General features: G+C 44.9%; 1 protein-coding gene across 5 annotated transcripts in view; it reads left to right on the forward strand.

Annotated features, from left to right (window-relative positions):
• SYT7 (synaptotagmin 7) overlaps positions 1-12757 on the forward strand; it is a 752204-nt gene that overhangs the window by 397648 nt on the left and 341799 nt on the right. The window lies entirely within an intron of this gene.

The following is a 12757-nucleotide window of genomic DNA, read 5'->3' on the forward strand; positions in this document are numbered from 1 at the left end:
CAACAATTACTTAAAGAGAATCTGTCAGTAGGTTTTTATTATATAATCTGATAGCAGCATAATATAGGGCAAAAGAGCCTAACTCCAGCGATGTATCACTTACTGGGCTGCTTGGTGCAATTTTGATAGAATCCCTGTTTTATCTGTTGAACATGTGGCAGTGCTCAGAATGCTGAGCTATATATAACCCCGTCCATAGTACTGAGCTGCGTATAACCCGGGCCAAACCACTGATTGTCAGCATCCTGTGTATATTATCAGCAAGTTACCAGTCAGTGGTGGGGGCGGGGATACACAGATTAGCCTGACTAGTCTGCATGTCAGACCTAGTCAGGCAGTGATAATCTCCTGCTGATAAAACACTGATTGTATTGAAACTACAACACACAGTCCAGCAAGTGGCACATCATTGGCATCAGGGTCTCTGCCCCTACATTATGCTGCTCTCAGGTTAAATAGCCAAAGTCCGCTGACAGATTCCCTTTAAATGAAATGCTATGTGAAGGAGCCTGGAGAACACATTGGGGTCAGTCAGTCAGTCATGAAAAATACAAGCAGAACCAGGATGTTATGAAGATTGGTGTGGGCCACTGGGAAAAAAAATTGTGAAGGACCTATCTGACGTAGCAGAGCTTTATATTTCTAAGAAAACAGGACATAAACTTTACATAAACAAGTTAAACTGATGTAAATGAGATCTAAAGTAAATTCTCTGTGTATTGGGTCTACAGTTCTGATTTACCTACGTGTCCCCATAGTTATACACTGATGCAAACCAATATGGTCTTGGGTTGAGGGTTGTCCTTCAGCCTTTGCCTCCTCTTTTACTGTTTGCAGATTACGATAAAATGGACAGATAAAGGAGAGAAAGTTTACATAGGGGCTATACATGATTTAGAAACATTGGAGTAATACAAATGGTTATAAAAGTGTTCATATACCTAATTGATTATTAGGATAATCTACAACCATGTTTTAGCAAAACATTTCTTATTCTAACCTTCATAATCCAATACAAATTCATTGCTTTTCCTTTAACTGCAAAAAAAAAAAGAAAACTCCCTGCAGTTTACAACAAAAGTTTTGGGGGTTAATATAAACATCATAGCCAGTATATCTCCATTCAATACCTTTTTTTTTGCCCGGTGCCCATAGATATGATGCCCGAGTTCTTCAGAAAATAATTGTATCTTGTTCTTGTGCTGTGATCAATATAAACATATTAATAATGTAGACTTCAGCCGAGCAAACACAGGATGAACCGACAACAGTAAACTGCTTTCATGTTCTGGCATTTGCTAAAATTACTAGTGACTCTTGTCGCTGTGTTTATCCTGGTCCTCTCCATTACTATGTCTACATGCTGGGCTTCACAAAGGGCAAAATATTATTCTACTATTAACAAAAGTGGTTCCAGTAACTAACTATGTCCTAAAGGCACAGTAACCCTTTTTTTTTTGTAATGATTTTGATTTCTTTGATTTTGATTTACAGCACTTAATGTGTATAGAGCTGAGAGGAGGGAGGAGGCATAGGTCTGAGATTTAAGAAGACATTCAGTAGACGTGCATACAGTCAATTACTTCCACTGTGTGTGAATTTTAGAAAATCTTAAAAACACATAGAAACAAATTTTAGTGTGACACAAGAAGAGGATGAAAAGTAAGGAAGAAGTGACTCAAGCAAAGTGTCGGTGGTTGGTCTGGGATTTGACTTGACATTGGAGGCAAGGTAAAGGTCACATTACGTAGTGAAGAGTAGAATGCATATTGTAGGGGTTTCCGCTCTCTGATAGCCGCTTGGGTAGACACAGGATTTTTATATCAAAACAGAATAAAGTTTATTGTCCTTCATAAACCTTATAGCTCCAAAGTGAAAACAGCCTTTCTTCAGCCCAAATGCATTACATAAACCGCCCTTTCCGCAGCACAAAACAACAAAGTAAATGTAGCAGTCTCGCCAAACTTGGTATCCCAGGCTGTAGCCGCTCAGGTAGTTTTAAACGCTTTGACCAACAAACACATCTCTGATCACTCTGCTGAGCTAACTCAGCTGACTGTTATGAGACTTATAAGACCCAGATGGGAATGTGAGAGCGACCTCTCCCACCCAGGCTCTTTTGGTTGTTCCTAAATCCGGGACCAAAAATATGGTCAAAATACATCCATCTCAGTAACCCTACCTCCTAATTTTTTACAATAGTTACATAGTTAATATGGTTAAAAAAATACATATCTATCAAGTTCCTCCAAATGATGGAACTGATAAAGGGAATGTGGTATGTGTACAACCATAATGCATGATCTACTCGGCCACAAAAGAGCCAATCTTTCTCTACTGATACCAATAATCGATCCACCGGACCAATCATTCAGAAAAGAACTTTACACAATTACATAATTATGTTATTTTCTTCAAAAAAAAGCATCTAAAACCTTTTTGAAATCATCAACCACTACACAACTCTCTAATTCTCTTGAAGGAGTCATCGAATCAAAGCCGGTCCATTTTCTGGATATAATTTTATTTGTTTCCTTATAAATACACTTTCACGCAATGGGAGAATTCAGCAATTTCTGTCTTGTATTTCTGCAATGAATTAAAAATATTCAATTTTTACCTAATTTGAGTTGAGAAAAAATATTCACAGGTCCCTGGTCCTGCAGCCATATTGGTAGTAGAGATGAGCGAACCCGAACTTAAAAGTTCGGGTTTCGCACCGGACAGTTAGTGTCCCATTCTAAACGTCGAACATGGACTTCTCCCAGAAGTCCGTTGCAATGTTTGGAGTTCCGGGGGAAGTCCATTGCAGAGAGAGAATATTTTCCAGCTTAAAAGTTCAGGTCCCCATTGTTTTCTATGGGGTTTGTATATTGGTTCAAGTTTGGGTCGGGTACCAGAACCCGAACTTCCACGGGTCCACTCATCCCTAATTGGTAGTCCATGGCCACTGGACCAGAACCTCACAATCCTCTTTCTACTTGCCAGCAACACTGGCACTTCTTCTTAGTTTTAGACCAAGTGCGACTTCATGCGTTTGTTACACTGCAATAATGATGACATGCTTGGTCTAGCAATCAGAAAAAGTGCTGGAGATGCTGGAAGATAGGAAGAAGTTCTGGTCCAGCGTTCACGATCTACTAGTATGGCTGTTGGACCAGGGTCTGGCAAATCTTTTTGCTCAGCTCTGCATCTAATGTCAAAGTTCACCCACTGCTATAAGCATAAATCCTTGTCTATTGTAGTGAAATGGCAATGCCATACCCTAAGGCATACCTGTCATTTCAGTTAATTTTTCAGAATTAGCAGTCATGTGTGTGTACATGAGGAATAACACTGTTTCTGGACTTTATATGACTTGTATACTTTATTTTTCACAAGTTTTCCGCTCTGCGAGCTATGTCTCATGTTTTCAGTTGTCTCTAAGCTAGTGGGGGGGGGAATAGCTGCTATGATGTCCCCTCTGTCTACACAGTACACGGAGACATGAGGGATTCCTGCTTTTCAGTCTTTACGTAGTACATGTTCAGAATCACCAGCAACATGACACGGCAGTACTGAGCCGGAGACAGATTTATACAAAGTTTGTTGAAACAACATTCAACCTAGTTGACCATAAAGTGCTGTCATGAGACTTTAGGATTTTGAGTAGGTTAAAAGGATTGTCCACACCTCAGACCACACATTCTCAATCCTCATGTTTACCCCTTGTAAAATAAAACTTATACTCCCCTCCGGTGATGGCGCTATTCCAGCGGTGTCGGGACATAATGTTACACGATTCCCTGGAGAACCAGCGCCAACACCGCTGGAACGGCGCCGGCATCGGTGGAGAGTATAAGTGTTATTTTACTAGGGGGAAACAAGGGGATTGAGGAGGGGTTGTCCTAGTAGCAGACCACCCCTTTAAAGGCTGGCATTGACCGGACCAGGCCATCATTTAGTATATTAGTAACAAATAAAAAGAGAAGTTAGGGACAGTTTTTCACAGTTTTATGACATGGATTAACACCCCAAGAAACCTTATGAAATCAGTCAGAAACTATATGACTTTCCATGCCATCCTACGGTCATTTGACAGCTTGAGTGCAGAAGAGCTTACTTCATCTTATTATTACAGCTTACCATTTAGAAAAATATTACTTTTTATTAAAATCAATCCAACAATAACATCAGAAAATCATATTTGCCAATATTACCACTACAATCTAAAGTCAGAATTTTTGTACAGAGAAACTGTGCAGTTTTATTTTTTTTGCTTGTTTTTTTTTGAAAAGTAATGAAAAATGAACATAAAAACATAAAGCATCAATTTTCCAAAAAAAAACAATGTTCGTGTTTATAGTGCTAAATGAAAATGGTGATAGGCAAATGGATTTATTGCACGCCGGGGAATGATCTGAAGCTTTGAGCTTTGAACACAACAAACTAATAATTGTTTTTTACTTATTCATGAATGCTGTAAATTGTAAGTACCTTTTAGTATAAAATTCCCCTTGTGTACAAAAATGATGATATTCTTTTTTTTATACGGCTGCTAAAATTGCAAAAAGCTATAAACATGATTTCTTTTTATCAAATAATTGTAAAAGGGAAATCTACTAAAATGTTCAGGTAGCTGCTGAGAGAACTTCCTCTACCACTGTAATTTTCGCATAGAGCTACTGACAATAAGTTTTCTTTTATGATTACTTGATTAAACAAACTTTGACTTTTTGCATTTTTAGTAGTTAAATAATTATAGAATGAAAATGTGCCAAAATTACATTAATTGTGACACATATACTATCATATTACTGCATCATCCTACCTCAGTTACACACAGCCCTAGTGCAGTACCTATAGAAGTTTGAGGCCCTACTCTATCTCCATCCTAATGCTTCTGATTTATCAATATCATGCAGATCAAGGGTGGACATATCACATGTGCAGCCACTTCCGCTGTACAAGGGCTCAATAGGGTGGGTGAACCTAGTCGCACCGCATGTTTCTCACTCAGGACACTACAAATGTGATAATTCTTTTTTCTCCCATTGTAAGGATTCCTGTTGTCTTTCTATGGTTTGACCACTTGTGGCTGCTATTGTTCACCTTAATAATTGTGCTGCAATTCCACTCCTTACCACTGGAGGCTGCTGCTCTGTTATGCAGTTGCCCTTTACTAGGATGTCAGATTCTGAACCTGTGGAATCTTGTTTCCTGTTTGAGCCTGTTTAAAGCCGCATGAATCTTTCACTCATTGCTTGAGTATTGTGTATAGCTGTTTAGTCTAGTTCCAGACTCTAGCTCCTGGACTGTCTTACCCTGACTGTTCTCACGTATCTACGGATTGTTTCCTACCACTCCTTTGATAGCTCCAAGAACTTCTCCAACCATTTGCTGTTCCTGCTCGTGCTCCTTCGGCCACTGGATTCCAGCAGTGCTATTCCAGTATCGTAAGGCTATGTGCCCACGTTGCGGACCTGAAGCATATTTTTTACGCTTCTCCCTGGCGGAAAAATCGCATGCGGATATTACATGCGGTTTTCCCGCCAGGTAGAAGCGTTTGTGAGGCGTCTTTGCATGCATTTCCGCATGCGGGTTATCAAGCACTTCTCCAAGCATCACTTGGAAAAGTGCTTGACAACTTGTTCAGAATGGTAAAAAATAAAAAAATAAACTTTATACTCACCTTCTGATGCATCCTCTGCCCCGTCCGGAGTCTTGAGCGGCTCACGCTGTTGTGTGCAGGACCTGCGGTGACGTCATTGAGTCATGTGGTGGGTCACATGACTCAATGACGTGGCAGGTCCTTCAGACAACAGCGCGACGGAGGGAAAACATCGGAAGATAAGTATAAACTTTATTTTTTCTTTTTTTTACAGGTTCTTTGGTACCCAGGTCAGGATGAGAGTCTCCTCTCATCCAGACTTGGGTACCATCCGCACATTGATTCCGCTGCGCTTCCGCAAAATTAATGAACATGCTGCGGATTTTTGACCGCAGCATATATGCTGCGGAAAAATCCGCAGCATGGGCATTGACATTGCGGAATGCCATTGGGGACCATGGGGTGCGGATATACATGCGTTTTTCAAGCGTTTACGCTGCGGAAATTCCGCAGCATATACGCTTGAAAAACGCTACGTGGGCACACAGCCTAAAACCCAGCATAGATTCTCCACCAGAGCATTGAGGAAGTTGTCCTTTGTCATCTTTCTGTATGTCTTTAAACATATAGTTAATTATTTACTTTTCTTGAAAAGTGGTCTTTCTCAAACTCACAACTTCTAGCATAGCAGGCAGAAAATGTTACTGTGAGCCATATACTACATATTGGACTGGTATAGAAAGACGTGTCTTTATATACTAATATATCTCTATGTACCTTTATATTAGGTGTAAAATAAAAGTCAGACATAATGAAAAACAATTATAATAATGATATCTTTAAGTCACATCACAAATCAGTAAATAACATAGACATATTTGGTATCCCGGTAATTGTAACAACCCATAATTCAATGAACTGATTGTTTAGAGTGATCCGTAAATGACATAAAATAATGGGTGATTGTTTTGTTTCTCTATTAAACTCATAAAATAGTTAAATCAAATTAAACATTTACATACATGTTTGGGAAAAATGGAACTTGAAAAACGAAAGCTTATGATTAGTGATGAGCGAGCATACTTGCAAGTACTCGGTACTCGCCTGAGCATCTCAGTACTCGAGATGCTCGGAGCTCACCGAGTACTTGTGAGATGCTCGGGCGGATGCTCGGGTCCCCTCCCTGCATGTTTGGCTCTCTTTGGAGCACTAATCAACATGCAGAAATTGCCTGCCACTCATTGTAATGCCACAGCCATGGTGGTTGTGGCACTACATTGATTGGCTGGCCGCACAGCGTCATCAGGTGTATATAAGACTGGGCGCCGCCATGCTCGTCACAGTCTACACCGGAATCAGGCAGAGTAGGGAGAGGTGCTGCTGAGCTAGGGAGAGATTTGCTAGGGAGAGATTTGCTTGTTTATAGTTAGTATAGGTATTCCACAACATATATATATGTCCATCTGAACTAACAGTCCTTCTGAGGACTAATCCATCTGCAGAGATATCAGGCAGGCGGTGTATATAGGCAGGCAGGCAGTGTATATAGCAGACTGCAGTGCATATAGCACAAGGGGCTCCATTCCATTCTGCCTTCTGCTGCTGTTAGATATTTCTAGACAAAGGCCCAGGTCTCAGGGGCCAGGAATAATTTTTTTGGATCTTAATCCTCATTATTTGCTTAAAAAACAATCCAGAGAACACCGTTTTTCTGCGCCATTTGCTTGTTGGCACTGCAGAATACAGCCAGGTCCTATCCATATTACAGCGCTAAAAATCCAGCTATTTAAAACTGTGGTTTGTCCGTCACACAGATCACATATAATTACTCTGAAAATACTGCCATTTTTGACCTCCATTCAAATTTTTTTTCACTGTGTCAGCGAAATTTTTGACACCGGTTTGCTGTTCAAAATAGTTACCTACAAGCCAGGTATTTAAAACTGTGGTTTCTCCATCACACGGATAACATATAACTTTGCTCCAAATTCAGCCATTTGTAGTGAGCGTGGAACATATTGTCCTCCATTTAAAATGGGCAAGGCGCGTGTCAAGGGATGGGGAAATGGACGTGATGGTGATGGTGCATGCAGAGGCCGAGGCCAAGGCCGTGGGCAAGCTGAAATTGTGCCACAACAAACACCTACATCTTCTCGCCCGAACTTCCTGCCCCAATTCCTAGGGGACTGCAGCACGCCACTATTGAACCCAGAGCAGTGTCAAAAGGTTGTTGGTTGGATAGCGGATAATGCTTCCAGTCACTTAGCCACCACCACCACCTTGTCTTCCACACGGTCAAGTCTCAGTAGCCGTGAGTCTGGACCGCATATTCCTCACCCTGATCCTCCTTCCTCCCACCATGCCGAGTGCCTGGAGACAAATGATCCCACACTTAGACACTCTGAAGAGATGGTCATTTTTCCATTTATAGATTCGGGCCTCTCGCCCGGTCCACTTGAAGCAGAGCAAGAGGAGATTGCATGTAACGATGCCCAAATATTTGAGCAGACACGGTCACACGAAGGCAACTGTGGGAAAGTGTCACAAGAGGTGGACGATGATGAGACATAATTGCCAGAAAGTCAGGAGGAGGACCAGGGTGCGGAAGTGGAAGACGAGGTGGTGGATGATATAGTAACTGACCCAACCTGGCAGGAGGACATGCAGAGCACCCCAACAGGCAGGAAGAAGCAGTGTGGTGGCCGCAGACAGAAGGCAGGCTACCATTCCCATAACACCAACACGAAGGAAGTTGCCAGTGCAACTGTTAGGTCTTCCCTAGTCTGGTTGTTTTTTAAAGACTCTGCCGATAACCCTAGAAAGGCCATTTGCACCACCTGCCAGGCCAGCATCAGCAGGGGTGGCATAACTAGCAGCCTGACCACCACCAGCATGATCAGGCACATGGCAGCAAAGCACCCGACTTTGTGGGCCGAACCCCAGGGTCCAGGAACAGTGTCTGCGGGTGGCACCATTGCTTCTTCCATTGTTGTGCATGCAAGCCAATCCCCTGTCCATGGTGCATGCGAAGATGCCTCCTGCCCTGCACCTGTTGTTGCACACTCTCAAGTAGCAGCATCAGCAAGCACGTCCACATCCTTGTCCCAGTGCAGCGTTCAGTTGTCCATACCCCAGTCCTTGGAACACAAGCACAAATACGCAGCCAACACCCCACAGGCCACACTACTAAATTCTCACATTTCACAACTGCTTGCGCTCGAAATGTTGCCTTTTAGGCTCGTGGAGACGGATACATTCTGCAACCTGATGGCGACGACCGTCCCTCGGTACTCGGTCCCCAGCTGCCACTATTTCTCCTGGTGTGTCTTCCCCGCATTTCACAAGCACGTGTCCCAAAACATTAGCTATGCCCTCAACAACGCAGTTACCGGGAAAGTTCACCTAACTACGGACACGTGGACAAGTGCTTGTGGGCAGGGACGGTACATCTCGCTGACGGCACACTGGGTTAACATAGTGGAAGCCGGGCCCAGTCGGACCTTGGGACGGAACACGTCCTCCCGACGCCAAGGATTGCGGGCCCTAGGTCAATCAGGGTTGCCCCCATGGTCTATAGCTCCTGCACCTCATTCTCCTCAGCCTCCCCCTCCTCTTCAGCCTCCATCTCCGAAATGACCACATCAGTCACAAGCTGGAAACACTGCTTACTGCCTGGGCCAAGCGGCAACAGGCTGTGCTGAAGCTAATATGCTTAGGTGACAAACCACACAATGCTAAAGAGTTGTGGACAGCTCTGAAAGAGCAGGCAGATCTGTGGCTCACACCGCTGAACGTACAGCCAGGCATAGTTGTGTGTGACAAATGGCAGAACCTGGTGGTGGCTCTGAGGCGAGGCGAGCTCACACACGTACCATGCCTGGCCCATGTGTGGCACCCCAAGGGTCCGGTTGCCACAGTGGCAATGCTTCCCTCAAAAGAGGTAATGCCATACCTGGAAGCAAGCAGGAGTTCTTTAAGCCAGGTACACAATACATGCAACACTTCCTGGCTCTAGACCAGCAAGGGGAGGACCCTCCCCTTGGCAACTGGATCTGGAGGCGGGGTTAGTTTAGCTTAGTGCTAGGAGTTGAGTTTAGGACATTGAAGAGAGAGGAGCTAGGGACTGGAGCTGGAGATAGCTCGTCCTAGCTGGAGTACACAAAGAACCGGACACCGGAGTCCGAGGCTGTGGGGCATTGCAGGCCCAGCAGAAGATACCGTAGGGCAGGAGATTGCAGGTCTCCTGGCCCCCATCAGACACCCGGAGGCTCAGCAGCATAGAGGGACCAGCACCGCCACGGAGGAGCGAAGCATCCACAAGGCCCGAGCTGCCAGCCATACGGGTAAGCACAGCACGTTACACTCAGGGACGTGGGCTACAACACAGCTACGAGCAGTAAAGCCAAAGAGTATAGTGAGAAGGGCAGGCCTACAACTCCACCTGGCTAGGAGGACTCTATGCTTGCTTCCAGGCTGACCGGACTCTTACTTCTAGCCAGTACTCTAGTCCATGCTTGCCTAATTGACAACTGTGAGTAAAGACCCTGGTACTGCACTATACTGACTCTGTGGTTATTACTGATACCCTGCACAACCACCATCATCCACACACTGCCCTGAAGCTAGCTCTTCCTGTGGGGAGTTATACCACCTTTGCTGCCAAACCATCAGCTTCAGAGGACTGTTCCGCAGCGGCGGCCTCCATTAGCCGCACTCCACAGGTGACATAGTCGGACATTATAAAACCCATATATACAAATTACCCTTGGATTGACTGCCCTGGGTCATGGATCGGGTCACCGCCACAGTGACTACAACCCCCAGCATCTACCGGCCCTGCACCGGGTACCCCACGGCCCAGGGGGCGCGTCACATGTGCTTAACCTCGTGGTTCAGCGGTTTCTCAAATCCTACCCGGAGCTGCCGGATCTGCTTGTTAAAGTACGCCGCCTGTGTGCCCATTTTAGAAAGTCACCTACAGCTTCCGCCGCCCATGCCGCGTTTCAGCAGCGTTTGCAGCTTCCAGCTCACAGACTGATGTGTGATGTCCCCACACGTTGGAACTCTACACTGCAGATGTTGGGAAGGATTTGTGAGCAGAAGAGGGCAGTTGTTGAGCACCAGCATCAACAAGGCCGTCGGTATTCAGTTCAGACTCCACACATAAGACCTCAGGAGTGGACATGGATGTCAGACATATGTACTATCCTCCAAAACTTTGAGGGCTCCACCAAGATGGTGAGCGGCGATGACGCCATAATTAGCGTCACCATCCCACTTCTCTGTCTTCTGAAATACTCTCTGCTCACAATCAAAGAGGATGCATTGCAGGCGGAGCACGATGAGATGGAGAAAGGAGCCATACAGGGAGATTACACACAGCCCAGCCTCATCTCATCCCAACGTGGATTGGGTGACAATGAGGAAGAGGAGGAAAAACAGGAGCTAATTTCATGCACTATAGACGGTACTACCTGCACAGCTGTCATACCGTCTGTTCAGCGTTGTTGGCCAGAGGACAGAGAGGAGGAGGAGTGCATGGTCAGTCATCCTCTTGGTGAGGACACGGAAGTCTTGCCTGTTAGTAGTCTGGCACGCATGGCTGAGTTTATGTTAAGCTGCCTTTCCCATGACCCTCGCGTTCTCAAAATTTTGGGTGACAGTCACTACTGGTAGGTGACAATTCTAGACCCACGCTACAAGGAGAACTTTATATCTCTTATTCCTGAGGCGCACAGGTCTACAAAAAGGGGGCTGTACCAGAAGGCCCTTGTTGTGGAACTATTAAAAAAATTCCCATCTGAAAATGCTGGCGGCAGAGGTCAAAGTTCGTTGGACAACCAAGGAGTACAGGCGAGAGAGACCCAACTTCAATCCAGCTGAGGCAGGGGAACACTGTCAAAGTTCTGGGAGAATTTTCTCAGCCCCTCCCATCGCACAGGCCCTGAGGCCCGGGGTACTCTCACAAGGAGTGCAAAGTTTGGGAAGATGCTGCGGGAGTACCTTGCTGGCCGTACCAACGTCCTCCGTGATTCCTCTGTGTCTTATAATTATTGGGTATCCAAGCTGGATACGTGGAATGAACTGGCTCTCTATGCCTTGGAGGTCCTGGCCTGCCCTGCCGCCAGCGTTTTATCAGAGCGGGTTTTTAGTGCCGCTGGTGGAATTATAACTGATAAGCGCATCCGCCTGTCAACTGAAAATGCTGACAGGCTGACTCTTATAAAAATGAACAAGGGCTGGATTGGGCCAGACTTCTCAACACCACCGAATGATAGCAGCATAACATAAACTCAAATCCAGTGTCTTTTTTTGGGAGGTGTATTCCCATGCACCTCCTCACACCCACACATGAGTATACGCTCCCTGATTTTGGCTATTTGCTCTTGTCCTCCTCCTTCTCCTCATCCTCATCCTCCACCACCATATCACCAGGGTGAACGTGGCCCGTGATGCAACACCCACATAATTTTTTTAAAGGGTGTTTATGATGCCCGTAAAAAAAATTTTTTATACAGTATGTTCATGTATACCCCCCAGGGGTAAATGTTTGTCAGCACATACACTTAGCGCATGGGCATTACAAGTATAGGAGGCCCGCCCCTTTCTAATGGGAACATTTTTTATGAGGCACTCCTACACGTCTCTTCCAAGGGGCATTGGAGTGCCTCCCAATTTTTGGCAGCCCTTGCATACACTGCATAGGCAAACACAATGGGAGACCCACTTCCTAATAATAGGAACATTTTTTTTCAGGAGGCCCTCCTCTACTTCACTTCCAACCCTTGCATTCACTGCATAGGCAAACACAATGGGAGACCCACTTCCTAATAATGGGAACATTGTTTTCAGGAGACCCTCTGACCTCTACGTCTCTTCCAAGGGGCATTGGAGTGCCTCCAAATTTTTGGCAACCCCTGCATTCACTGCATAGGCAAAAATAATGGGAGACCCACTTCCTAATAATGGGAACATTGTTTTCAGGAGGCCCTCTGAACTCCACGTCTCTTCCAAGGGGTATTGGAGTGCCTCCAAATTTTTGGCAACCCTTGCATTCAATGCATAGGCAAACACAATGGGAGACCTACTTGCTAATAATGGGAACATTGTTTTCAGGAAGCCTTCTGACCTCCACGTCTCTTCCAATGGGCATTGGAGTGCCTCCAA

Source organism: Phyllobates terribilis, unplaced genomic scaffold (genome assembly GCF_046119375.1).
Source record: "Phyllobates terribilis strain yellow unplaced genomic scaffold, ASM4611937v1 Scaffold_13__5_contigs__length_258822181, whole genome shotgun sequence".
NCBI lineage: Eukaryota > Metazoa > Chordata > Amphibia > Anura > Dendrobatidae > Phyllobates > Phyllobates terribilis.